The following is a 27,800-nucleotide window of genomic DNA, read 5'->3' as shown; positions in this document are numbered from 1 at the left end:
TAACAGGAATACTCTATGTGTCAGAAACCTGAGTGGGTTATATGAAAACAGCCATGACTCCTGACTTCTTTCCTCAATCTCACTAATAACCCAAAATACACAAGGTATCGTTATTTTTATGTAAGTGAACCACTGATCAAGTGAGAAAATCCCATTTGCCTAAAATCATAGAACATCATGGAGTATCAGGAGAGATGTTAAGATTAGGTGGACCAGTATTTCTCAAACCTGAGTACATCAGAGTCACCTGGAGGGCTGGTTAAAACACCAGCAGCTGGGCTCCAGCCCCAGAGGTTCTGTTTCGTTAAGGTCCAGGGTGGGCCCAAGAATTTATATCTCTGATGCTGCTGATTGGGAGCAAACAAGATTGAGATCCACTGACCTAGTGATGTGAAAGCCAACATAAGAAAGTAAATTTAATTAGGTTCTAACCCAGGCTCTTTTGCTAACTAGCTGTGTGACTCTTGGGAAGTTACTTCCCTCTTTATGGGCCTGGCTATTTCCCCCTCTGTAAAATGCAGGAGTTGGATTAGATGATCACTTACTTTCTTTTTTCACTTCCAACATTCTGTGAGGAGGAACGCCAGATAAATAGAGCTGATATGAAATTCAAACACATGAAGTCTGGAGAAGTAACTCTACAGCGATTGTAGAAATTATACTGATGCACATCACATAGCTACCTTGAGTCTAAAATTTATTTTTTTTCATTCATTCAACATATTTATTGAACACTTGTTACATGCTAGGTGCTATACTAGGTACTGGCGATCCAGTGGTGAACAAAATGACATAACTTACCCTCACAGAGCTTCTAGGCCATACTAGAGAACTGCAAATATTTTAGATAAAAGTAAAAATATATTAATAAAAGTTCTAGTCCGTTATTTCCCTATCTAAATGGGTCATATTCCATATTCCTGATTTCATGAACAACTAGGCATACAAATAATGCTAGGTATTCCTATGATTGAGGACATCCAATATACTTTTTAGAACAAACTAATGTTAAAAAATAAATTATAAAGCAAACAGCTACTTGGGGTCATTTTAGCCTACAGCCAAAAGGCAATAAACTGCAAATTTCGTCCTAAAATCTTACACAATAGCTCAGTTTAAAAATGTAGCTTAGGAGCACCTGGGTGGCTCAGTTGGTTAAGCATCTGACTCTTGGTTTCAGGTCAGGTCATGATCTTGTGGGTTCTATTATCAGTGCTCAGTGGGGCAGTCTGCTTGAAGATTCTCTCCCTCTGCCCCTCCCCCACCTCTCTCAAATCAATCTTTTGAAAAATAAAAAAATAAAAGTCTAGCTTAAAATCTTTACGTGTAAAAGTATAGTGGCACATTCCAAAAATGCTTTCCTTTCTGTGTGTTTTCATTAGACACACACACACACACACACACACACACACACAAACACACCCATGTGCCCAGCAAAGGCAGAGGGCATGACTTTATTTACAATACTAATAAATACTAGTAGAGTGGAAGATGTGCTGGAGTGGCAGTCAGGAAACCTGTGTTCAACACTGAGCTCTGCCACCAACAGTGATATTGGGCCAGTCATTGATCTTTCTAGGGCCTTGTTTTCTCCATCTGAAAATGAAGTTTGCACAAGGTGTTTTATGAGCTTTCCTTTCCAGCCTGAACATTTTATTAAGTCAGATGCTTACAATTAATTAAGGCAAAGGACTATCAGGTATTCCCCACTTTTCCAAAGTTTACCCAACACCACTTTGCTTTTATGCAAGACCTACTTTGGTACCAGTTTTGGCTAACTGAAAGAAATCCAAAGAGGATTTTGCCTTTAAGACAAAAGGTGGAAAGTGAAAAGAGCATTCAATGTTGGTTTTGCAGGGAGCCCTTGCAGAGGCAGCTCACACCCCAGCAGCGAGAGTGGCACCCCTCAGCCCCTTCTCCAGGAACTGCACTGCACTCAACATCTCAGTGTCAAGGTGCCAAGAGTTTTGACCTGGTCTGTGAGTTCTGGGTTTTATCTCCATTTATTTTGTGCATCCATTAGCAAGATGTATCCTAAGGGATAATAAAAGCCTAAGAGAAGTTATTATTTGGGTCTGAGAATGATAAAAAACATTTCCATGTAAATTAATGGTAATTGCTTCTTTGCTTTATGTCATTTCCTCTTATGAAAGATTTCATAGGCACACTCTACTTTTGGATAGTGGAGGAAACCTATATTCCCACTTCCCTTCTAGAAAGTGTCGTACTAAATTCTGCAGACTATTTTGAGTGCTGAAATCTTACACTATGAGGTGTTTTTTATTTTTTTAAATCCAGTGGTTTGGAAAGCAAACTGGGCACTTCCAACACTTCCTTTTATTTATTTTTATTTTTATTTTTAAAGCCTTTATTTTTAGGTAATCCCTACACCCAACATAGGGCTTGAACCCACAACCCCGAGATCAAGAGTTTTAGGCTCCACCGACTGAGTAAGCCAGGTGCCCTTCAAATACTTCCTTTGAGATGGTAATTTAGCAAGGAGGCACATAAATACAGTGAGCTTGGTAAACCTACTACCAGACACAGCTATGGCATGGTTCAACTCATGTAAGGTTTCCTTTCGCACGTGTGCCTACTGCCCAACTGGCTATAATAAGGAAAGAACCTCAGTGGTGATTCTTCCTGCACCAGACTTTTCAGTTTCTGTGATTAGTATCTATAATTTTAGTCCAACTGTGTTGGTGTTAGAAACTTCAAAGCAAATCCAAAGCCTAGTATTTAGGGGAATATATTTTAAAGGAATACTCACTACCAATTAGCCTAGGCGGTAATGAAAATCATCATATATTTTCAATGATGAAAGATCCCAGTAGGAGGTCTCTTAATGGATGACAGGTGCCAGAGTGAGAGGCGTCCAGTGGGAGGAGGGCAAAGCCTGCTTCTCAGTCATCTTAAGAGAGCACAACACGCCCTTTAAGTTGAACTCAAAACACATACAGAGTGCTACTCACAATTTCTTGTTGTATTTCAGTCAGAACGCCACTACTTAGAGTCAAATCACCTGAAACCTTCCAGGAAGACTGGGCAGGGTACCACAAGTTCACCATCTCTTGTGGTGTCTTGAAATAGCTATCGATCACATAAAGCAAACCACGGTATAATCTAATTGCTAAAGGTTTAGGTTTGGGGATTCTTCTATGTTTCCTTTGAAACGCTACCACACTTAATGCTGATAGGATATGCCTCCCACTGGAATGTGAGCACCACAAGGGCAGGTATTTGTGCTTTCTTCATGGATATATGCCAAGCATTTAGAATGGTACCTGTCACATGATGGTTACTCAGAAATATTTATTGAATGAATGGATGTTAAAATTATAAAATTAGTTCTTTGCCAGGCTCTCTTTTTTTCTTTCATACCAAATATTCCAAGAAGTTCAGCCACCTGTTCTTGTCTTTGTTTTGCTCTATTCCTATTTGCCCCATTAAAACCCCATTTATAAAGTAGTTTTATCAGTTGTACTTTATTGAATTTATTAATGAAGTATAACACACATATGGAAAAGTGCAAAAAATTGTATCACCTCAATGAATTTCCAAAAACTAAATATATACATGTGATCAGCACCTAAATGGAAAAACAGAACCTATATAGCACCTAAGAGACTCTCAACTTTGAACATCATAGATTAGTTTGACCTGTGTCTATTTTTTTTATAAAAATGAAATAATATAGCACATCCTCTGTGATTATGGCTTCTTTTGCTCATCATTGCATTTGTGTGGTTTATACATGCTGTTAAATGTGCTTGTACCTCATTCAGCTTCATTGCTGTCTTTTAATATTATGCAATTTATTTATCCATTTTATTGCTAAAAGGCATTTGTGTTGTTTCTAGTTTGGGGAAATCATGAACAGGCAGTTATGAATGTGCTTGTACCTGTCTTTTGGTACATTTATGTATGCATTTCTTTTGTGTATTGACTTGGTCACTTCGGGCAGCTATAACAAAACACCATATACTGGGGGGCTTAAACCATAGATATTTATTTCTCATAGTTCTGGAAGCCTAGAAATTCAAGATCAAGGTACCAGCCCATTTGGTTCTGATGAGGACCCTCTTCCTGGCATGCAGATGGCCACCTTCCTGCTGTATCTTCACATGGCAGAGAGAGACGGAGAGAGAGAATCTCTCTTGTGTCTCTTTTTATTAGGATACTAATACCATTTACGAAAGATCTACCCTCTTGACCTAATTCCTTCCCACAGGTCCTGCTTCTGAATACCATCACATTGGGAATTAGGCTTCAACATAGAAATTATGGGGTTGTGTGTGCAAATGTTCAGTCCATAGCAGGCATATACCTAGGTTTGCACCATTTTTAAAGGTGTGTATCTCAGCTGTTCCTCTTCTGTATTTCTTTTCCATTACATTTCTTCACCATGGCAGAGAGGATTATTTACTTTGCCAGTGACCATAAAAACAGCCTTTTATTTTTTATTTTTTTAAAGATTTTGTTTGTTTGAGAGAGAGAGAGAGAGAGAGCACAAGCCAGGGAGAGGGGCAGAAGAAGAGAGAGAAGCAGACTCCCTGCTGAGCAGGGAACCTGGTAAAACAGACCTTTCAATGAGAGTTGAAGACTCCAAAATTAGTTGGGACTAAAAACATTCCCTGCTGATATTTCTGCCATTAATAGCCATTCCTAAGGAGTTTCTGGGGATCATATATTCATGGAACAAAAATGTTATTTGTCATCTGAATGCATCCATGTTTGGATATCATGTACATTTTATTGGTTAAAGCACTGGGTTATCTAGTTGGTGACACATGAGTCCATCTGAATCAATCCATTACTACCCATTAAAATAGAGCCAAGAGCAGGGTCCTGAAAAATGGAGACACTGAAGGGAAAAGTTTTGAACGAGACTGCCAGAGAAGAAGCCTGATGGACAGTTTATTGGACGGGTACAAACCGAAGAGCTAAGAGACAGCATGGGACACTTGGGAAACAGAAGGAAGGGGGACTTCAGGATGTGAATGGAAGTTCCACTATGTGAAGCAGAGGGACCCAGAAGTCTAGGAATTTTGTTGACTTTGCAGCCTTGCCTAGAGTTTTTTTTTTTTAAGATTTTAATTTATTTATTCATGAGAGACAGAAAGAGAGAGAGAGAGAGGCAGAAACACAGGCAGAGGGAGAAGCAGGCTCCATGCACGGAGCCCGATGTGGGACTCGATCCCGGGTCTTCAGGATCAGGCCCTGGGTTGAAGGTGGTGCTAAACCATTGAGCCACATGGGCTGCCCCCTTGCCTAGAGTTTACGCTGATCTACCATGTACTCTGTTCACGGTGACCTATTTGATGGGGGCACACAGGTCAAATGAAAAACTATTAATAAGTTAATGAGACTGTATGTATGTTTGAAAGTTGCTATGAGTACATCTTAAAACTACTTATAAGAAAAAAAATTGTAGCTGTGTGTGATGGATGTTAACTAGACTTACTGTCATGATTATCTATCTCAAATCGTTCTGTTTTACACCTGAAAATAATATAATGCTATATATCAATTATGTTTCAATAAAAAAAAGCTACTGGGAAAATGAATTTCCCACAAAAGCCTAAGGAACAGCAATCCCAGAATGATGGCACAGATTAAATAGTGCATACAAATAGTCATTTCTCTCATTAAAAAAAACTTAAGAACCCTACCACACGGCAGAAAAAAAAATGGGAGCAAATGAGTGATTTCATAGTAATATGGGCAGACCCTTTCCATGCTAATGGTCTAACAGCCCAGGGGTACTTAAGCTTAGTACTTAAGTATACAACCTGATGCCAAGACTGTATTTACATGGTCTTGGTTTCTGTTTATAAAGAGCATTTTTACTGCCACAACTGTCAGTCAGCTTTGACTACAAACCCACCAGGTAGCAATCAGGGGAGCTTAGGTCAAAGTGGAGGGGAAATGGTCAAACCAGCTGACTCTGAACATTTTTAGAGACAAACAAGGTTGAGGTGATGGATGAATTCTGTCAAGGCTGAAATTGAGCATTTAGAGTCTCTAAAATGCCATCCCCTGAAACGCTAATACAACCATTTAAAAAGTCAGCAGGATTTTTTTTTTTATAAATGTGTGTTATTTTACTGGAGGTTTAATAAAACTTATTTTTCCTATCAGATCCCCTTAGCTGATATCCTGCCTTAGCAATGTTCAGGCTAATAATGATGTTTCTGGCAAGAAATATGATCATGTACTATGCCTCCTTTTATTATACAGCTTTATCCTTTCAAGTATTTCATGTCAAGCCAAGCTTTCTACTGGTTTGCCAACTTTTGTCAAGTCAGGTACTACAGCACCTAGCTTGAATTCATTCATTTACACAAGTGTGTATTGAGCACCAATGAGCTAGGAAGTGCTAGTTATTGTTGGGGGAACCAAAAGTATAAAATCTGTTTTGAGCCCTCAAAGAGTTCACAGACTAGCAGGGGAGCTGAGGCAGGATTACAATTCTAATATAAGGTAGAATGGGAGAAGTGCCAACAGAGAAGTACAAAGGGTAATGGTGTTCAAAGGAGAGTGAGATCATTTCCAGATGGGGAGATCAAAGAAGGCTTCATGGAAGAAGTGGTATTTGTGCTGGGGCTCCAAGGGTAAGATTTCTCTTGGAGGATGTGAGTGAAAGAAAAGGAAAGCATTGTAGGTTCAAGACTGGTGAGAATTGGAAGCTCATGGGCGGATAAAGTAGCTGGGGTGGAAAAATACCTATCCTTGAAAGGACTGAGTGCCTTGCAATAGAGCTTGTTAACATTTGTTAAGTAGGCCCCACGAATGCCCAGGGCTATGGGAATACTAGCACAGAGCAGGAAATTATTATGGTTGACTAGAAGCTGTCACAGAGAAATTCTTAGAGACATCTGAACGTGTATCATTCATTTATTTCTTTTTATTTAAACAGTACTGAGTTCCTACTCTGTGTGATGCCCTGGGCTAGGTACCAAGGGTGGTAGGTGGAGAGAAGTCACACAATGCTGAAATGTATGATTATGACCCCCTTTAGCACTTTACTATGTTTATTTCCTTCTTCTTTGTTGGTGAGGTCAATTAAATGGCAGTCAAAATAGCCCAGATTCTCAGTTTTTGATAAAGTTTAGGCCCTGGTCAGGTTTAGAAGCTAAATTTTCCCCATCTTTCTGTACAACAAGAAACACCAATACTTGTAGCTAAGACTTTCGAGCTCCACTTTGTGCTAAGCACAGAGCTAGGCATTTTACATCTGTGACCTGTAAATTTTACATCAACCCTACCAAGTAAGAATTCTCCCTTTACTGTGTTGTCATGTTAAGGTAGGCATTCCCACACTGTGCAGTGTGTGTGTGTGTGTGTGTGTGTGTGTGTGTGTGTGCTCGCGCGCGCCTGTGTGTGTTGGGGACCTGTGCTGGTGAGCAATGGGACAAGACGGAGCTTGTTTAGTAGAGTATGATGTTTTTCCTACTTCCTGGAGCCCAAGGAAGTCAGGGGTGCCCCTTCATCTGCTGAAATAGGACTACTTAGGACCACTCTGGAATGAACAAATCCTTAGAAAATTCTCAAAATACCAATCTCTATGAGGCAGATCTGATAGTGATGGCAGACTGACTTCATGACCCAACCCCATTATTTGAGCACTGACTCTGCCCAGATACTTTTGCCTACTTGAATTCATTTAATCTTCACTAGTCTTGGGAGGTAATACTACCATTTTTCAGATGATAAAAACTGAATTGCAGAGAGTTTGGAACACTTCCCTACAAGTATATAGTTAATATAAAACAGAACCAGAGCCCACAATTACAGATGTTGCCCATATTTATTCCATGCTGACTCTAAGAATGCAGGTGCCATATTTGGTCCCACTATAGGGCCACTTTGACATCTAAGGTTTTGGCATCCAACTGGGCCAGAAGCCTAACTTGTAAGCCAGGAAAAGAATACCCATTTACTCCAAAGGGCTGCCTATCTGAAACTTGAGAGACAGAATGACAAAGAGAGAGATGGGTGGGGGTTGGAAAGAAGGAGATGGAGAGCAACAGAAAGAAGGGGGAAGAGAAGGGAGGGGAGGGGAAGTAGTGAGAGAGAGGGAGAGGAGAAAAGGGGAGAGGAAAAGGGGAGAGAGAGATAGTGCATGCCCCAAAACAGCTCCCCATAGGTGAGCCTGAATTTGGGCAGCAGGCTGCCCTAAGTCAAGGCTTTGATAAGTTCATTGTCTATGAATTCTTTGTCTCAGAGTTCAGGAGAAGTTATCAGCTACTTTGTTCCTGTTATAAATCAGCTGACGCAGCCACTTCCCAAAGGGTGAAACTTGCTTCTGATGTGGTGGTCTTTATTTTATTTTGTGTCTTAAGGTTTTTCATCAAGGGAAATATATAGAGGGAATGAGGCTATTGGAAATGATCTCAGATGATTAATTAGGACTCATTACTCCTCTAAAAGTCAGTAGTGATTTCCTTAGAGCTCATCTGTGATTTTTTGGAAGCTTTAGTTTTGAAGGAAAATACCCACATCTTAGAATCAACATATCTTCCCTCATCTCTACCCCAAATCTCGTTACTATTCTGTTGGAATTTTATATTTTCTAAGAATCTATCACTAAAATACTGGAGTTCAATATTCTTGAAAATTCCTTTGGAAAGATCCAATTGTTTATGTTGTCACTATAGTTAGCTTACCAGAAAATAAACAGATTCGTGCTATTATTTGTAAAGTGATTGTGTCATTGCCCAAAGCAGCAGCACTCAAAACAGAAAGCACTCACAAAAACTAGATTAATTTTTATTCAAATAACTGAGTATCAAATGATCCTCAAAATGACAAAAGAGAAAAAAATCTTGAACATAACTCCAAATTTCCCTAAGCTTAGGACAATGCTATTGCCTGTTTTTAATAAAATATAAAGGTTAAAAATCTCACTGAAAAATTCAAAAGCCTTCCTTTGACATCAAATAAGAAACAGTATTTGGAGGATTTTGGTGTAAAAGAATTGCAAACGTGGATTAAATTTCCCACAAAATATACACAATTCAAAAATTAAATGAGAAAGTCTTTCAAAGAAATGTGCTTGAGTTTTCTCAACTAAAATGATGGTATAATTAGAGAAATCCTTAAGAGGTTACAAATACAGTGAGTTGGTTTGTGTCTAATTCTACAAACAGCTGAACACACTTCAGAATCAGCTATACCCTCCCATTTACTAACTGCATGAGCTTGGACAGGTTCTTTTTACTTTCATGAGCTTCAATGAACTTATCTGCTCAGGAGATGAGCTATACAAAGATAGTAATACTTAACTCTCAGTGTTGTGTGGATTCAATAAGAATGGTTTATTCATGTAAACCATTTGTCAGCTGTGTATGTATGTGTATTTGTGACTATATCATAGGAGTCTGTGAGTATATTGTTGTATGTGCTTTATGTGTGTGAGTGTGCATGTGGATGCAAGTGAATATTTGTGTGTCCATAAGCCTCTATGTAGGTGGTGTGTGTGATTGCACAAATGTGTGTGAGAGTGTGCACGTGAGCATGAGTATGTGCCTGCATGTGTTTGTACATCTAGGCATTGTGTGTTAGATACCTCTTTTCTCTATAGAAGTGACAAGTGTGGATTATAAATCAATGTAACAGCATGTATAACGATGCTAACATGGACTCTATATTGGAGTTTTACCCAGTGTCAATTTGTCAACTTGTTAGTGGAAAGTAATCAATTTACTAAGTTTTGGATTTTCAGACAGTTGGCATCTCGTGAATTCATTTCTGATGCACTTGTTACATTCGTAACTTAAAAACAAGAGGGCTATAAGACACTGTATAGTGTGAATAAAGGCATTTTATATCTTATGATGAAAAGTTTCCATAGGTTTTTCATTAGAATAAAGGTGGTTTAACAAAGAGCAGGATGGGGGATCCCTGGGTGGCTCAGGGGTTTAGCACCTGCTTTCAGCCCAGGGCATGATCCTGGAGTCCCAGGATTGAGTCCCGGGATCGAGTCCCAGGATCGAGTCCCACAGCAGGCTCCCTGCATGGAGCCTGCTTCTCCCTCTGCCTGTGTCTCTGCCTCTCTCTCTCTCTCTCTCTCTCTCTCTCTGTGTGTGTCTTTCATGAATAAATGAATAAAATCTTTAAAAAAAAAGAGCAGGATGCATGCATGTGAATGAAAGTAGAATTGCTTATTATAATACATTTATGCTCTTGTCTTTCAGGGTGCCAAAGGCACTTAGAAAAATGAAACAGCCCATGTATTTGTCTTGATGTTGGAAATTAATCCCCTGTTATCAATGAGAACTTTTGGGGCTGGAGATGGTTTACTGTAGTGGTCACTACCAACCTTTGATGCATCCTAGCCCAAGATTGCACCCAGAAACTTCCTCAGTTATGCATAGCCCAGCAAAGAATATGCTCCCTGATCTCTTTAGAAGAATGTTTCCTTGGCAGAAGCCAAGAGATAGACCTGTAGTGGCTCCTCTGCTGCTTGCTGGTCTCTTCTAACACACTTGCCATGCTGGGGAGCTTGCTCCATGGCTTCGGCTCTCCCAAGCACATGGTCTTTCTGGCTCTCCCAGGATCCAGTTCTGCTGGAGAGGATCATGGTCACTGTTCCAGGATGAGCTCTCTCCACTGGTGAGGGTTATACATTAAGCACACAGATCAAAGGTGGTCCCAATTCTTCAGCTGACTGCTTTGCCTTGACTTGGCTACTCAGCTAGGGAGGACTGCCTAACTCTGTGGGATGTGTTTCTCCCTTTGAGAGTTTTATCCACTTTGCAGGTATGTTTGGTTCTGTAGTATGTGCTGAGGTGTTTTGGTGACACTGCTGTGGTCTCCTTGCTCTGTTGTGGTCTTCTCTCGTCTGGTGTGATCAGCTCTGTGCGCTGGCACTCTTTTTCTTTCTAGGGAACTGGCTTTGCTTCTTCTGTTAGCTTTTGGATTCCTGCAGGCACCCCAGCACTGTTGAGCAATCTTCAGGTCTGATCTGGAGTTCCAGTCTCGTTCTGCTTCCCCAATGCCTGCTGCAGTGATCACCGCTCCAGAAATCTACAAGGCTGTCTGCCCAGAGTTCTTTCCCTCCATCTCCTCTCTGCATGGCTATGCCATCCCTTTGTTCCCAGCTCAGTGGCTCCTGAACACAAAGATGCACCTAAGAGCAGGGGTTAACACATATCCTCTCCTCTGGAGCTCCCTCTTGTCCAACTCTTGACCTCCTTGATTAGGTCTCAATCTGCTTCTGTGAGGTGCTGGAACTAATTATGCAGATTAAGAGCTTGCACGCAAATTCAAATAATCACCATGAGTTAGAGTAATAGGAAATTCAAGTGGGTTTTAGTACAGGTCAGATCCTTTACATGAAGCTCCCTACACTCTGTCCATATTCTTTATTGTTCAAAAAACTGTACCAAATATGTCTTGAATTTGAGATGACATAGCTAGGATTTGGTCCTTCTTTTGTAACAAAGAAATTCTGTTTATCACAAAAATTGGCTTGTGGCATTTTGACAACCATGTACTATGATTGGTCTGAAAAGTCAACTCAATCTTTTATTTCCATCTCCATCCATCAGTAGCCTTTACGAAAGAAGGGAAAATAATTTTCAAGCTTTTATAGCTCTTACAGCAATGTATTAAGTTACATGGAGATCATAAAAGAATAGTCATTGCTGAGTTGGCATAGACTTTGAGAGGTTCTCTATTATGAGCTTTGCCTGCACCCAAGCCAAGTGCAGTTCTAGGTTTATGTACCAGCTCTGCTGCTTGCTTGCTGTATGGACTTAACCTCTCTGAACCTTAGTTTTCTTCATTTGTAAAATCGTTTAGTTACACAAAGTTGTGTTGCTAATAATAGAGGCAGCTTACCTTTAGTCAGCCTTTAAATAGCAAGCACTGTGTAGGCATTATCTCATTTGGTTCTCATAACAACCCTTGAGGCATGTATTATTAGACCTTGATTTTGCAAATGAGAAAAATGAGGCTTATGAAAATGGAATTGTATGCCTACAGTCAACCAGCTGCTAAGTAGTAGAGTTGGGACTTGAACCCAGATGGTGGCATGAAGATTCCCAATGTACTTTGTTCTTAACCACTCTAGAGCGTTTCTGTAAGGACCGAATGAGATCAAATTGAGAGGCAATAACAAATAGTAACACACTATTTAATTATTTATTACTTTTAGAGCTATACTCACCCTGAGGTAATCATGAGAAGTTTTGATTTTAGTTTAGTTTTTAGCTTTATTTTTCTTAAGCTCCTTAAAGCTACAGATTGCAAAAGCATAGAAGGAGCTATGGAAGGGCTGTAAAATGTGACTGTACAGAGCCAAAGATCCCGATTCTACTGATTCTAAGATTATGCTCCCATTTGATGTTCTCAAATGATAGAAGACATTGCCCATTCATTGCTTTTTTGAGGGGGTCCTGATGCAGAATGGATCTGTTTTCCCCTTCATTTGAGGACCACAGCGAGCCACCCTTCTGATTATTTGCTGTTTTCCTTAATTTGAATGATTCTTTTTTTTAAAAAAAGATTTTATTTATTTATTCACGAAAGACACAGACAGAGAGCAGAGACACAGAGAGAGGAGCAGACTCCTCTCAGGAAGCCCGATGCAGGAATCCACCCAGGACTCCAGGATCACACCCTGAGCCAAAGGCAGATGCTCAACCGCTGAGCCACCAAGGCATCCCAATTTAAATGATTCTTGACTCTGTTTTGGATACTGTTCCCAAGGACTCTACAATTATCCCCAAGATGGTCATGAACTTATCAAAAAATATAAAACACAAGTAATATTTAGTTTCAAAGAAATGCTTATGGGCTTGTTAAAAGGTAGAAAGAGAAGTTAAAAAAAATCAAACAAAGCCCACTAAAACATCCTGGTTAAGAGCACAGACCTGTTATGTAAGCCTCTATCCTTATACTTCCCAGTTGTGTGATCCTGAGCAAGGTATCTGATGCCATCAAATCTGAGAAGTCATCAGTTATATGACACATAATTATTTTATATATCAATAAAAAAGAACTTTCCAATCAAACAGTGACATAATTCCATAGCAATAGTGTTGTGCAGTGTATGAATTGGCTGTCATTGTGTGCCTTGAGAGTTCTTGCATTTTTGGATGGAAGGATCTGACAGTTTCTCTTGCATTCAATTGCTTAGTTTGGCAATCCTTCTGGATATATTGGTAACAAAGTATACCTAAATTTTCTTTTTGTGGGCATCTTTCTTCCACAGGTCCTGTAAATCACTTAATTGTCATTTTGCAAGAAAATCAGGAATTGTGTGCATTCTTCTGGTGATACATATATATATATATTTTTTACTAATATCCAGTTGCCAACCTGCTGTCCTGTTTCCAGTGCCTTTCAGCCTACACGATACCTTTTTTTGCAATGTCAATTCAGAGCTATCTTTATTTTTTTTTTATTTATTTTATTTTTTTTTTTTTTAAATTTTTATTTATTTATGATAGTCACAGAGAGAGAGAGAGAGAGGCAGAGACACAGGCAGAGGGAGAAGCAGGCTCCATGCACCGGGAGCCCGATGTGGGATCCGATCCCGGGTCTCCAGGATCGCGCCCTGGGCCAAAGGCAGGCGCCAAACCGCTGCGCCACCCAGGGATCCCCAGAGCTATCTTTAAAATGACAATAAAACTCACCATGTTAAGTACTAACATTGTGCATAAATTCAAGTGAATTGACAAAAGTATCAACAAGTATGACCAAGTACACACACACACACACACAGAGGTAATAGAAATGAAAGTGGTGGAAGGGGAGGTGGGCGGGGGGTGGGAGTGACTGGGTGAAGAGCACTGAGGGGGGCACTTGATGGGATGAGCACTGGGTGTTATTCTATATGTTGTCAAATTGAACACCAATTAAAAATAAATTTATAAATAAATATATATACACAAATATATAAATAAATAAAAATAAAGTAAATAAATAAAAACTTTTTCAAAAGTAAAAAAAACAAAACAAGATGGATCCTAATTTCAGAAATATGAAGTGTGTTCTTAAGATAAATTAAATACAGTCCCTAAGCATTCTTTCCTTATTTGAAAAAATGAGACTAGTAACAGTATTTGCTCTAAGGGATAACATGAAGATACAGTTAAGTCCTTTAGCACAATGTTGGGCACATAGTAAGTACTCAGGGGTATTAGGAAAAAAACAACTGCCGTAGTGAGTATCGCTGTAAAAACCAAGCATAGGCCAGGAGATTAAAGGATAGCTAGGAATGTCATAGCCAAATCTTAGTGACATTATGGAAATGAAACCATAAAACATATTTGCTGACAGAGGCCATGACTTCATAATGGCATGGTGGTGAATTGTAAAGGGGACTGGCTGGCTTCTTTTCAACTGTTAAACTAGTTGTTTTAATGACAGCAAAAAGTAAGCTTTAGTCATCTTTAATGGACTACTTTAAGATCCCAAAATATCCAGTTTACTAAAACCCCACATTTGACCTTCTAAGCATTTTTTCCTCATTTAAAATCTTTTATATATTGTAAAATGGTGCAACGTCTGTGGAAAACAATATGGAGGTTTCTCCAAAAATTGAAAATAGAACTACCATATGACCCAGCAATCCCACTTCTGGGTATTTATACAAAGAAAATGGAATCAGGATCTCAAAGATATCTGTATTCTCATAACCATTGCAGCATTTTTCACAATAGCCAAAATACAGAAACAGCATAAGTATATGTAGATAGATGAATGGATTAAAAAATGTGTGTGTGTGTGTGTGTGTGTGTGTGTGTATGTGTAATGGAGTATTGTTCAACCATAAAAAAGAAGGAGATCCTGCCATTTGTGACAACATAGATGGACCTGGAAGGTATTATGTCAGGTGAGAGAAGTGAGACAGAGAAAGAGAAGTAGTACATGATCTCACTTACATGTGGAATCTAAAAGCATCGAATTCACAGAAAGAGAGGAGAATGGTGGTTGCCAGGGGCTGAGGACTAGGGAAATGGGGAAAGGTTGCTCAAGAGGTACAAACTCAATTTTAAGAAGTTATAAATTCTGGAGATGCAATATACAGCATGGTGACTATACTTAACAATACTGTATTGTAGTCTTGGAAGTCACTCTGAGGCTGTGCCTAATGTTCTCACTATAACAACAACAAAATGGTAATTATGTGAGGTGAAGGATGTGTTAACTAATCTTATTTTGATAAACATTTTGCAATATGTATTGTATCAAATCATCACACCATATACCTTAAATTCACATAGTATTATATGTCAATTATTTCTCAATAAAGCTGAGGAAAAAAGCAAGTGCTAACTCCAATTACATGTCACATCGTGGACAGATGCTGGGAACAATATGTTGTTAAGGGATACAAACACATAAATACTATAAAGCAAGTGGGATATAAACACAAGATTCAGGATAGTCTTTTCACCTCTGGGTGCAGAGACAAAGACATAGATTTGCGAAGGTGCTAATAGGGCATTTCCAATGCAATGGTAATATTTTTAAAATCTAGGATACCTTATGTTTTTTACATACCCTCTTATATGTAATTTAAACAAAAGCCCAACTTGTTTTTCCTTTTCTAGATTCACTGTTTTCCCCTCTCTATCAATATTAAGTCAAAATAAAACTTGTTAACACCTCTCTTGATATTCCATCTTAATGAGGGTGAAGAGGGATATGTTTTCAAGCAAAATCACCTCTGATGCCCTGGAGTGGACGCTTTGGGCCAAGAATGTAGAAAGTGGGGTGAGAGCGAGTGTATTGGGAATATAAACAAATCGACTTACAGAATCCAGTTGTTTTCTCAGGTAATTGTCGATAGTTCAAAACACATTTTTGTTCAACAGCTTTTAAGAGCTGCAAACAGACTTACTGGCAGATTTTCTGATCTATTATGGCAATGGAAACCATCTGATGCCTGTTTTCAAACGTGTTTGCAGACGGCCAGAACTTATGACTCAATTAATAAAACAAACGTGTCTATGAACTTAATGTAATCCTTTTGACCTTAATAAAGTCTTAAATCCCAAGTAAATCTGTTTTAAGATTGAAAAATGTACACAAAAGTGAAACATTCCATACACTTGCACTAGAGTTTATGACCCTTGCCTCCTGCCACTGCTCCCTAGCTAACTTAGTGCCATTTAAAGTGCTTCCCTTGCTGGTAGCAAATTATAAATCCATATCTCTGTAAGACGCTCTCATCAGTCCACAGGCTTGTGCATAAATACACGTGCATGTGTGCACGCGCACGCGCACACACACACACACACACACACACACACACACTGTTTTCTCTTAGCATTGATTTGCTTGGCAGGTTGAAAAATGACCAAGGACTTTCTGTTCTAATTCTAAATATCATTGTTTGTAATGATAATATGCTGTTCATTTTCCTGGATTTTCCGCTATGGAAATGCTAGACACATTACAATAAAATATATTCTTATGCAAATAATCTAAATAGGGTTTTTTTTTTAACCCCCAGAAGAAATGTCTGAAAGAACGTCCTGTCAAAAGCAAAATACTAAAGTTTCTCAATAGGCCACTATTCTTTATCTGAGCTGTTAAGTCTCTAAGTTATTATATTATTACTGAATTGAAAGAATAATAAAATAATACTGGATAGTCAGCCCCTAACCCCTCCCCATACATAGCAATTACAACTGCAGCTGAAAATGACTGAAATTTTATCACATCAAAGAAGACACCAGCCAGCCATGGCTGCATGAAAGCCTTTCTGGAGTTTTGAGTTCGATTCAAAAAGGGAGTTGTTTGGCATATTCTTCTATTGTTTCAGAGGCCCCTGTCAATCAGCACAGCAGTTACTGAGGAGCTCTACTGCTTGCTACCACCAGCCAATAGGCAGACCGGTTTGGCTCTTTCAACCTAGCTGGTTATCTAATCTATTTTTATTGTGAGAGGAGAGTAGAATCAGTAGATTTGGTCAAGGCTGAAATTAAACTTGGCTGTTTTAATGTCATTAAAACATCTGGTTGTCAACCAAATCATGCCTTACATTATCTGTATTCAAACCTGTTTTGAATAATTATGTTAGTGGGGAAAGGAGGAAAGATCACTAAACTGGAAATAAGGAAATACAGGTTCTGTTCTCCCCATGAGTCCAGTTCCATTCTTGAGATGCTTTGCAAGAATCTTGAGGATCCTGGCTTCGCTTTGGGACATGGCAGTAGTTTTGTCTTATAAGGAAGATTAATCATTTCTTCTACAAGCCAATATAACAAGATTGAAATTGAACAGACAAATGGGCTCCATATGTAACATTTGGTATTACCTAAAACTTACCTCATCTGGCTCTGGAGTCTCCAATCTTGTTGATGATGGAAAACTTAAACTCACCACCAAAGGCAACCGAGTTTCTAATTTAAGGCTTTCTTTTAGGTAGTCATTCCAGCAGAGTTCAAATGCCCTCTCTCAGGACTGCATTAAGGGATTTACCCATTCCCTTTTCTCCACAGTGACATCTGCGTGCAGAGGAGGGCCTGTGTATGATGGCAGCAGCAGTGGCACAGAAGGAACTTGTTTTTTTCAGGAATATTCTGCATCCTTCTGAGTTATGTAGCATCCAGTGCTAATGCCTGCTGTAGTGTGGCTGTCTCCTGGGATTGTCCACTGGGATAGTCCATGGCCCCTTTGATCTTGGGTTCTCTGAAACTCTTGGTCTTGTACCAGACTTGTCCCAGTTCATTAGTTCTCTCAGTGTCTCCCATCCCCTGCCACTCACAGGCTGTGAACAATTGCAAGTGTTCTCAGAACCATCTACATGGATGTCTCTCCTGCTGGTGATGCCACACTTAGTGCTTCTAGTATATCATAATCACTCTTTCTGTATTAACCCGTGGCCAAGGAAGTAGACCACTGCTGGTATGTTCAAGATTCTCTCAATACATTCAGGGTTCCTTTTGTTTGACCTACTCAGGGATGAGGCATCTTCTCCCTCTTCTTTCATCTGCTCAAAATGTATGCCCCTGGCCACCAACTCTTCCTTTCAATACAAGAAGGATTTTCCCCTTCCTGGGTGGCAAATCCGTTATATGGCGTATCCCTTATGTTCTTTTACATTGTGGTTAATAATAATCTCTATTCTCAGAGCCCTCAGTTTAACTCTTGCTATATAATGGAATTTATTTTTTTATTTTTAATTTTTTATATAATGGAATTTAAAAGGAGATACAGAAACCCTCCGATGAATACTGCTTTCAAGTTTATTGTCTTGCTAAGGACTTAGAAGAATTTAGTTTGAAATCCAAGCTGAGGGATCCCTGGGTGGCGCAGTGGTTTGGCGCCTGCCTTTGGCCTAGGGCGCGATCCTGGAGACCCAGGATCGAATCCCACATCGGGCTCCCGGTGCATGGAGCCTGCTTCTCCTTCCGCCTGTGTCTCTGCCTCTCTCTCTCTCTGTGTGATGACTATCATAAATAAATAAAAATTAAAAAAAAAAAAGAAATCCAAGCTGAGCAAAGACTTTGTTCTAGGTTGTACTAGAAGATTCCATCCTCACCCCCACCGCCTTCTGTGACACTGATCCAGTGGGTGGAGGAGCCACAGGAAAATATTCATGAAGAATAAAATACATATTATTTCAATATTTTAATAAATATTACCTACATTATATAAATATATCTTTTTTTCAACTATTGACCACATTTTATAGCATAAATTTGATGCCCTAGGCTTCTGTTGGGGAGCCAGCAGTCTCAGCGGTAGGCACCAGACACCCTGTACAGAGTTAGGGAGAAACAAGTTTCATGTGCCAAATAAGATTTTTCAAATCGAAGAGGAAGATTCAGAGTCTCTTGGAATTTGCAGCCCCCTTGTGAAAGTGATTGAGAGTATGTGCTATCTCAAAGCACTGGTGCAGTAGATGATACAATTGTGTTCGAGAAGACGTTGGAAGTGCATGTGAAGCAGCGCATTAAAGTGTCTGTGTGAGCAGGCAGGATTGACACTGCCGCTGGGCAGAGATATGTAGATTCCTGTTTGTTGTTAACTTCTCACTTGAGCTTCTTCTGAGTTGGTGCTATCATGGACAGTCTAGAACCCAACCAGTAGTGTTTGAGAAGTAAGTCATGTAACAATTTTATACTTATCAAAGAGATGGTAGATCCATAGACATTTTTTAATTTGCTGCCTTTCAGGGTTCATGGCCTTCCAACATTATTTATCTCTGCAGTTAATAAATCTTACTCTCTTTATTTTACAGTTAGAAATTGAGACCCCCGAGAGGGAAAAAATGATTTTCTAAGGATGTATCTCAACTCATGATGCTGTATTTTATGGTACTTCTGTGCTATAATCCTCAAATTTCAATTATAAAATAAGTATCTACATAAAGCATTTGTGTTTTGTAATAGTATCATGAAGTCATTGTACTGCCACATTGGGAAAATCCTATCTTTTCAGAGCCTGAAAGAGGCTGGTGAGAGCAGATTTTTTTTTTAATTTATTTTTTATTGGTGTTCAATTTGCCAACATACAGAATAACACCCAGTGCTCATCCCATCAAGTGCCCCCCTCAGTGCCCGTCACCCAGTCACACACACCCCGCCCACCTCCCTTTCTACCGCCCCTAGTTCGTTTCCCAGAGTTAGGAGTCTCTCATGTGCTGTCTCCCTTTCTGATATTTCCCACTCATTTTTTCTCCTTTCCCCTTTATTCCCTTTCACTATTTTTTATATTCCTCAAATGAATGAGACCATATAATGTTTGTTCTTCTCCGATTGACTTATTTCACTCAGCATAATACCCTCCAGTTCCATCCACGTGGAAGCAAATGGTGGGTATTTGTCATTTCTAATGGCTGAGGAATATTCCATTGTATACATAAACCACATCTTCTTTATCCATTCATCTTTCAGTAGACACGGAGGCTCCTTCCACAGTTTGGCTATTGTGGACATTGCTGCTATAAACATCGGGGTGCAGGTGTGGCGTTTCACTGCATCTGTATCTTTGGGGTAAATCCCCAGCAGTGCAATTCCTGGGTCATAGGGCAGGTCTATTTTTAACTCTTTGAGGAACCTCCACACAGTTTTCCAGAGTGGCTGCACCAGTTCACATTCCCACCAACAGTGCAAGAGGGTGAGAGCAGAAATTTTTGATCAAATGTGGTAGAAGTAGAAAAGCAAGGAAAGTATAGGAGAACATTAATTTTGAGATTAGTTTTCAGCATTGGGGATTCTGAAGTTAATACTTTTATCTCAACCTAGATGGTACATTAAATTTCTTTAAAAACTACTTCATCATGAGCTACAAGATTTTGGTTTTTGGCCGTGTACCACCACAAAATAGTTTGACTTACTCGAATAAGTCAGCCAACTTTATTCTAGACTTCCAGTTTCCTTACAGATAAAAATGAGAGCATGTAACTGGATAATCTCTGCGTTTTCCTTTAATACACTGTGAGTCTATGTGAATTCCACAGCCCACAGACCTGTCATGTCTCTCCAATTCTCAGATCCAATCAATCACCACGTTGTGCTGACTCTCTCCTAAATATTACTTGACTTTATCCATGCCCTTCCATCCCAGCTGTCATTCCCCTTGTTGAGAGCCTCAGTATCTTTCATCAGCCTCTTAACCAGTTTCCTTGACTTCTTCCATTATCTCTTCTTTAATGGTGTCAGGTAATCTTTCTAAAACACTAATTTGATCACACCACTCTATTGGTTATAACCCTTCTATGGTGACTTCTTTGCTGTAGCATAAAGTAGGATTTGCATGATCCAGCTCCCCCACTTCTTTCTCCTCTTTCCTCTACATTTTCAATGATTACACCAGCTGTTTGTGTCACTCCCATGCTTCAAAACTATAGGAATTGTGTCAGTATTCCTAGTGTCTAGTCCAGGGCCTGGCATGTAGTAGGTGCTCAGTAAAAGTATGTGGACTGTATTGGATGAATTTGATTATAAACTTGGCCCTACAATGGATATCTGTCATGGCAATCACTCACTCTTAGGCTCTTCATCCAGAAACCCTAGTATGGATTAGGTGTCTATCCTCTGCACTTCATCAGCCCCCTTGCTGACTCCTGTGGCAGTGCTCATCACACTGCATTGATCATTGCCAGCTTTCTGTTTTGTCTACTCATACAGACAGTGAGTAACTGTCTGGGGCAGGGCCCAGGTCTTGGTTATTACTTTATCCCAATCCTAGCACATGGCAGGTACCCAACAACTAAATTATTGAATAAATGAATAAATGAAAGAATGGCACAAAAATAGGATGTGGTTACATTAATATACACCTCTTTGTATCACATTGGCTGCTACTTTTGCCAAAATGAAAGAGTAAAGAAGAAAGAGACTTTTCCCTAATAGCAAATGTCCAGAAGAATGGATTCTTCCTCTCTGAGAACTCTGACTTCAGCCAGTTGACCCACTGAGGTGTCAGTGGAAGATGCGAGTGTTGACTACCATGGGACACTGCTTCCTCAGGATGGGGACAAGAAATAGCATCCCAAGGAAGAGGAGACAGCTAGAACAGTTGGAATGGTGCAGGAACCTTGGAAAAGGACAAATAATGAGAAACCATCAGGCAGCAAAGGCTGAGAACCAGTTTCCATTGTGTGATCATGTTGATTTTTGAAAATGAGAAGGTATTTATTTTACATACTATGGTAATTAAACTAAAACCTATCTGACCAAAAAGTGAAGATTGATACATGCATTCAATGGAAGCAGGGAAAATTACACTCACGGAGGAAAAGATTCCATATGTTCTCCAATACCTAGGCACAACTGGGTGCCGCTTTAATGACTTTCCAAATGCACCCCGTTGCTCTTAGGTATTGAAGAACATATGGCACGTTTCCCCTTTAACTGTGAATTTCCTTGCTTTTGTCAGTTGGTGTCTCAAGCTTAATGTATTTTAATGCAGCTTTTGTAAGGGTGAATACAGTCCGAAGTTGTTATTAGAGAGGCCATGTTAATAGTATACACAGATGTTATCTCTTAGTCTTCCCCAAATACGCTGTGAAAATCTACATACACGGGTCTAACTTTGAAATTGTTAATAAAGGCCCTTCGAGAGTTCCCAAACCGTTCTTCTCAGCTCCAAACTTAGCATGGATGATAAATGACCATTTAGTTGCCAATATAGCACAATATTTCAATTTCCTGCCTTCCCAAAGGTATTTGAAAGGTTGTACGAAGTTCATACTCACAGTATGTGTTGTCTACAACACCGTGATCTCCGACTGGCTAACCTTAACCAAAACCTTTTCAATTAACTCAACACATTCCTGGAGAAAACCAGCCCACTCTAGGTTCTGTACAAATATATCTTTATTGATTTTCTTGGCAAAGACTCCCAAAAATTATGGTGAAATCTGTTCTTTCAGATGATGTAGAAAAGGGAATGTTGTCCGTGTAAGACAAACACTAAATGAACAGAAGGAAGATCAACATTTTATCTACAAAAAGTCACAGATTTAATTGTCTGTACTTTTTTTTCATGCACAGCCTCTGAGAATGTTAATGAAATATATAGGAAGGGATAAAAAAAAATCCTCATTGTCCTGCCACCCACCCCCCGGCAAATCAAATTGTTTTCATTTTTTTCCCTCATTCCCTTCCAGTCCCTGTCCATATGTGTACATAATCTTTACATAATTACACTTCCAGTGTAGAAGCAATTTTGTAATCTGCTTTTTTTCTGTTTAAATTATAGCAATTGGATTCTAAGGAAAGCTATATAGCACATTCTTGTGGACAAACAGAGCAGAACCCAGAGTGAAAAACTGAAACACATGCACTGAGATTTCAAAGTATAGAAAGGTCCCTGACTAGACTAGGTTGTCTCATTGTTTGCTTTTGAATCCTCATTGTAAGCAGGAGAGCCCAAAGAGGGCTGCTTGTGAGTGTCCCATTATTCAGAGCACCAGGCTGCCCAGAGACAGGAGCCCACTGTGGGCCAGGGGACAATTCCATTTGGGACTTAATATCATCCAAATAAAAGGAAACAAGGCTGATTTCTGCTGACCTACAGTTAGGTAGATTGCAGAATGAGCATTTCTGAAATGTATGACTTCTTGGGAAGCTATCCTTTCTGTTGCCAGAGGACCTTAAACTTTTTACATGGAGTCTAAACCTGTGAGACTAAGGCTCATTTAAGGGTAGTGAATAGCAACAAACACAACAATTAATTTTGCTGGTAGAAGTCATGACCAGACAGTTATTAGAGTGACAGAATTCCCGTGTAAAGATTCATACATCCATTAATGGGTTGAGCACTTTTTTACAAGAACATAGCTAAATGATATTTTACTATTATTTTCACAAAGTCGGCAATGTTAGAGAAATAATTAAAATCCAATTTTGTGGGTTCGCTGAGTCCGTGTCCTTGAACTAGTTTTCTCTGCTTATCCTTTGTAAGATTTAGCAGCAAACAACCCCTTCTGGATAATGCTGTGTCCCTTCAGCTAACTATAATGTTAGCCAGAATGTGGATAGCAGCTGTTGTGCTATGATTTTTACCAGTGTCTAGAATATCAGATTTGGCAGTCTTTGTTTAACAAAGAAATATGTCTCATATGCTATATGGTTTTTTCAATTTTGATTGAAAGTCTAAGTTTCTCTACTCCAGACTTACGAGCTAACTCGCAAGACTGTTGTTTTGCTAAAATCATGACAGACTGAAATGTACATAAGAATTGGTGAAACTGGGATCCCTGGGTGGCGCAGCGGTTTAGCGCCTGCCTTTGGCCCAGGGCGCGATCCTGGAGACCAGGGATCGAGTCCCACGTCGGGCTCCGGGTGCATGGAGCCTGCTTCTCCCTCTGCCTGTGTCTCTGCCTCTCTCTCTCTCTCTCTCTCTCTGACTATCATAAATAAATAAATAAAAAAAAGAATTGGTGAAACTTTCATACAGGATGGAATAACCCTATTTAGGACATAATACTGCAGAGTTCTTAAGTTCCCCCTCCCCAAGTATCCTTTGCAACAGAGAAGTATGAACTCTCCAGGGGCTCTGGAGCAGTCTGTCACACGCTTGAAATTTCTTTGAAGATTCTGGTTTTTATCTTAAAATATCGTAGGTTTTTGCATACTACTTCAAAATATGTTCATGTTTATTTTGACTTTTCAAAATACTTTACATTGTCAGGTAAATTATGTAACTTTTCCTTCCAGACGTTTAAGGAAAATAGATGTTCCAGAAAGATGTCATGTTTATTCCATGGCTTACACTGGTTGTGTGTACCTGTTGAAAAAGTATGACATAGTGGTTTTGAGATGTTACTTTTCTTTCTTTTTTAAGATTTTATTTATTCATGAGAGACACAGAGAGAGAGGCAGAGACACAGGCAGAGGGAGAAGCAGGCTCCATGCAGGGAGCCCAATGTGAAACTCGATCCCGGGACTCTGGGATCACGCCCTGAGCCAAAGGCAGATATTCAACCACTGAGCATCCAGGCATCCCAAGATTTTACTTTTCAACTATTAAAAGATTTTTTTAGAATTAATTAAATACCAGGAAACATGAAATACCTGGAGCATTTTACCACTGAACTTCAGCCTGCCAGATTACTAATACAAAATAATGCATGTAAAAATGCCTTGAAATAGTCCTTGGTGCTTACACTTGTGTTAGGTCATAGCACATACTAATCTCTTCTTCCTCTCTACAGTGGAGCACTTCAAGTTTCTCCAACCACTTCACTTGCTCCTGTGAAGTTTTCTTTTTTTTTAAATTTTTATTTATTTATGATAGTCACAGAGACAGAGAGAAAGAGAGAGAGGGAGTCAGAGACCAAACCGCTGCGCCACCCAGGGATCCCCGTCCTGTGAAGTTTTCATGTTAGAATTTTAGAATGTGCTTTGGCGTGAAACAGACCTAGATTTTTTTTTTTCAGACCTAGATTTAAATCACACCTCTGTCACTTAGTAGCCTTGTCACTTACCTTCTCTGACATTCAGTTTTCTCATTTGTAAAGTTGGAAAAATCATATCCATTTCCAAGTGTTGTTGGAGGATTACGTGAGGTGATATATATTAAGTACCTGCCTTATTAGGCTAGTTCCTCTTCTTGTGTACTTCATTGTCCGCTAGTACATCTGGGCTGAATTTTGAGGCTGTTCTTGCTCTGGGCTCTGTGAAGTGGTATAGTTGGGTAAGGGAATCAGGTCTCTACTGCTAGCATTCTCACTGTATTCTTTTCTAGATATGGGGTGTGGGATTTGTGTCATTTGACAGCAACTGTAGGTATCTGCACATTTTTCATGCAAAATAAATAAATAAATAAATAAAGCCCCAAAGCAATCTAGGTAAAAGTAATACCTTTCTAACCACAGTCTAGCACTAAACCATGTGCCATTGTGAAGCTCCCAGGATTCTAAGGTTTTCTTTGATTGATGGATATTTTATATATAAATATATGTATATAATATATTATTAATATTTAATATGTAATATTGAAATATTAAATGACCCTTATTTCAGTGGATTTTGGTAGTTTCTTCCAAAAATAAAGAGCATTTGTTTTGGAAAAAAAAAGAGCATTTGTTTTGGATAGGAATTTAAAGTTTTTATTTTCAGTCCTAAAACTAGAATCATATAATAGTAACAAATAGTGACATTGTCCCAGACACTGTTCTCAGTGCCTTACAAATATTAACTCATCTAATCCTACCAGAAAACCTATGAAGAAGACAGTGTTATTATCATTCTTGCTTTATAGATGAAGAAATTGAGGCACAGAGAAGTTAAGTAACTTGCCCAAGGCCACATACCTAGTAGGTAGACCAGCCAGAATTTGAGCCCAGGAAGGCTGCATTGCATTCAGAATCTGTTTACATGCGCATGCACATGTGCACACCTGCACACATATAGTCTATGTATTTATACATTGTGTGTGTTTGTGTGTGTGTGTTTGTGTATATGCTCTATTTGTCTGTCTAGTTGCAGTAATATCCTATGTGAATGGTCTTTATATACTCCTTTTTCCTTAGGGGAGCACCTGGTGTCATATTGTTAGGATTTAAATCCCAGCTCCATCAACTTAGCTACACCTCAGTTTTCTTATTTATAGAATGTGGACATTAATAGTTCTCGGTTTTGTAAGCCAAGATTCTTGGTTGCAAATAACAGCAGCCAACTCCAATTAACATAAGCAAAACAAATTTTAGGGAAAGATCTTAAGATGGTTGGCAAATCAAGCTCAGAAAATGGCAGAAACCAAAGGAAACTGCAAGACCAGGTTAAATACTGCTTCTATAGCTTCTAGACTCTTGAAGCCACTTTTGGCACCATCACCACTGACCACTTGATGTTTGTGCGGCTAAAAGGCATTACTCATTTCCCATGCCAAGTCCTTGATGGAATTAGCTCATTAGCCAAATTTAGAGCACCTGCTCATTCCCTAGCCCAGGGAGCAGGTAGTGTCTGGATCTGGCATTAGTAGTGGTAGGTGTTACTCTGCCTTCCATCAAGACTTACTCAGTGGTGGGGTTTCCACAAAAGAGGAATGTTCAGGTATTGGATAGTCAAAAAGCAAACCAAAACAAAGCAAAATGAACAAAAACTACTGGACAAAAGTCTATGATTCACCTCACAGAGTCATTGTAAAGATGAAAACACAAAGCATGTAGTAAGAACCCCATAAGCCTTACCCGTTATTATTACTTATATGCTATTTCATAGTGGGCTATAGTATAGGACTGTCCTTTCAGCTCTGATTTGTGCCTTTTTGTCTAAAGTTTTCCTGTGATTACTTCTAATGTCCTTAAAACGTCTTTATATTTTACTCTGTTCCCACCAGGATAAAACTAGTTGTAATAAGAAAAACTATGATTTTATATTTACATAGCTCTAACTTATTTAAAATTGTAGCTTCTTATTTATTTTTTAAGAAATTTTTTTATTGGTGTTCAATTTGCCAACATATAGAATAACACCCAGTGCTCATCCCATCAAGTACCCCCCTCAGTGCCCATCACCCAGTCACCCCCACCCCGCCCACCTCCCCTTCCACCATCCCTAGTTCGTTTCCCAGAGTTAGGAGTCTCTCATGTTCTGTCTCCCTTTCTGATAATTCCCACTCATTTTTTATCCTTTCCCCTTTATTCCCTTTCACTATTTTTTATATTCCCCAAATGAATGAGACCATATAATGTTTGTCCTTCTCTGATTGACTTATTTCACTCAGCATAATACCCTCCAGTTCCATCCACATCGAAGCAAATGGTGGGTATTTGTTGTTTCTAATGGCTGAGTAATATTCCATTGTATACATAGACCACATCTTCTTTATCCATTCATCTTTTGATGGACACCGAGGCTCCTTCCACAGTTTGGCTATGGTGGACATTGCTGCTAGAAACATCGGGGTGCAGGTGTCCCGGCGTTTCATTGCATCTGTATCTTTGGGATAAATCTCCAGCAATTCAATTGCTGGGTCATTGGGCAGATCTATTTTTAACTCTTTTGAAGAACCTCCATACAGTTTTCCAGAGTGGCTGCACCAGTTCACATTCCCACCAACAGTGCAAGAGGGTTCCCCTTTCTCCACATCCTTTCCAACATTTGTGGTCTCCTGCCTTGTTAATTTTCCCCATTCTCACTGGTGTGAGGTGGTATCTCATTGTGGTTTTGATTTGTATTTCCTTGATGGCAAGTGATGCGGAGCATTTTCTCGTGTGCTTGTTGGCCATGTCTATGTCTTCCTCTGTGAGATTTCTGTTCATGTCTTTTGCCCATTTCATTATTGGATTGTTTATTTCTTTGCTGTTGAGTTTAATAAGTTCTTTATAGATCTTGGATACTAGCCCTTTATCTGATATGTCATTTGCAAATATC

General features: G+C 39.3%; 1 long non-coding RNA gene across 2 annotated transcripts in view; it reads left to right on the top strand.

The window, feature by feature from the left end:
- The window catches only part of LOC140627572 (uncharacterized), a 93,708-nt gene that overhangs the window by 20,835 nt on the left and 45,073 nt on the right, over positions 1 to 27,800 (top strand). Inside the window, exon 3 of one of the 2 annotated variants that reach the window (XR_012026248.1) lies at positions 1,858 to 2,065. The exons of the other annotated variant lie outside the window; for it this stretch is intronic. This is a non-coding gene — a long non-coding RNA (uncharacterized lncRNA). Of the gene's footprint in view, positions 1 to 1,857; positions 2,066 to 27,800 lie in introns of those variants that run through there. 2 annotated transcript variants of the gene reach the window in all.

Source organism: Canis lupus, chromosome X (assembly GCF_048164855.1).
Source record: "Canis lupus baileyi chromosome X, mCanLup2.hap1, whole genome shotgun sequence".
In the NCBI taxonomy this organism is placed as follows: Eukaryota; Metazoa; Chordata; class Mammalia; order Carnivora; family Canidae; genus Canis; species Canis lupus.
The sequence above is the reverse complement of the archived record's forward strand: the minus strand, read 5'-3'. Positions and strand labels throughout refer to the sequence as shown.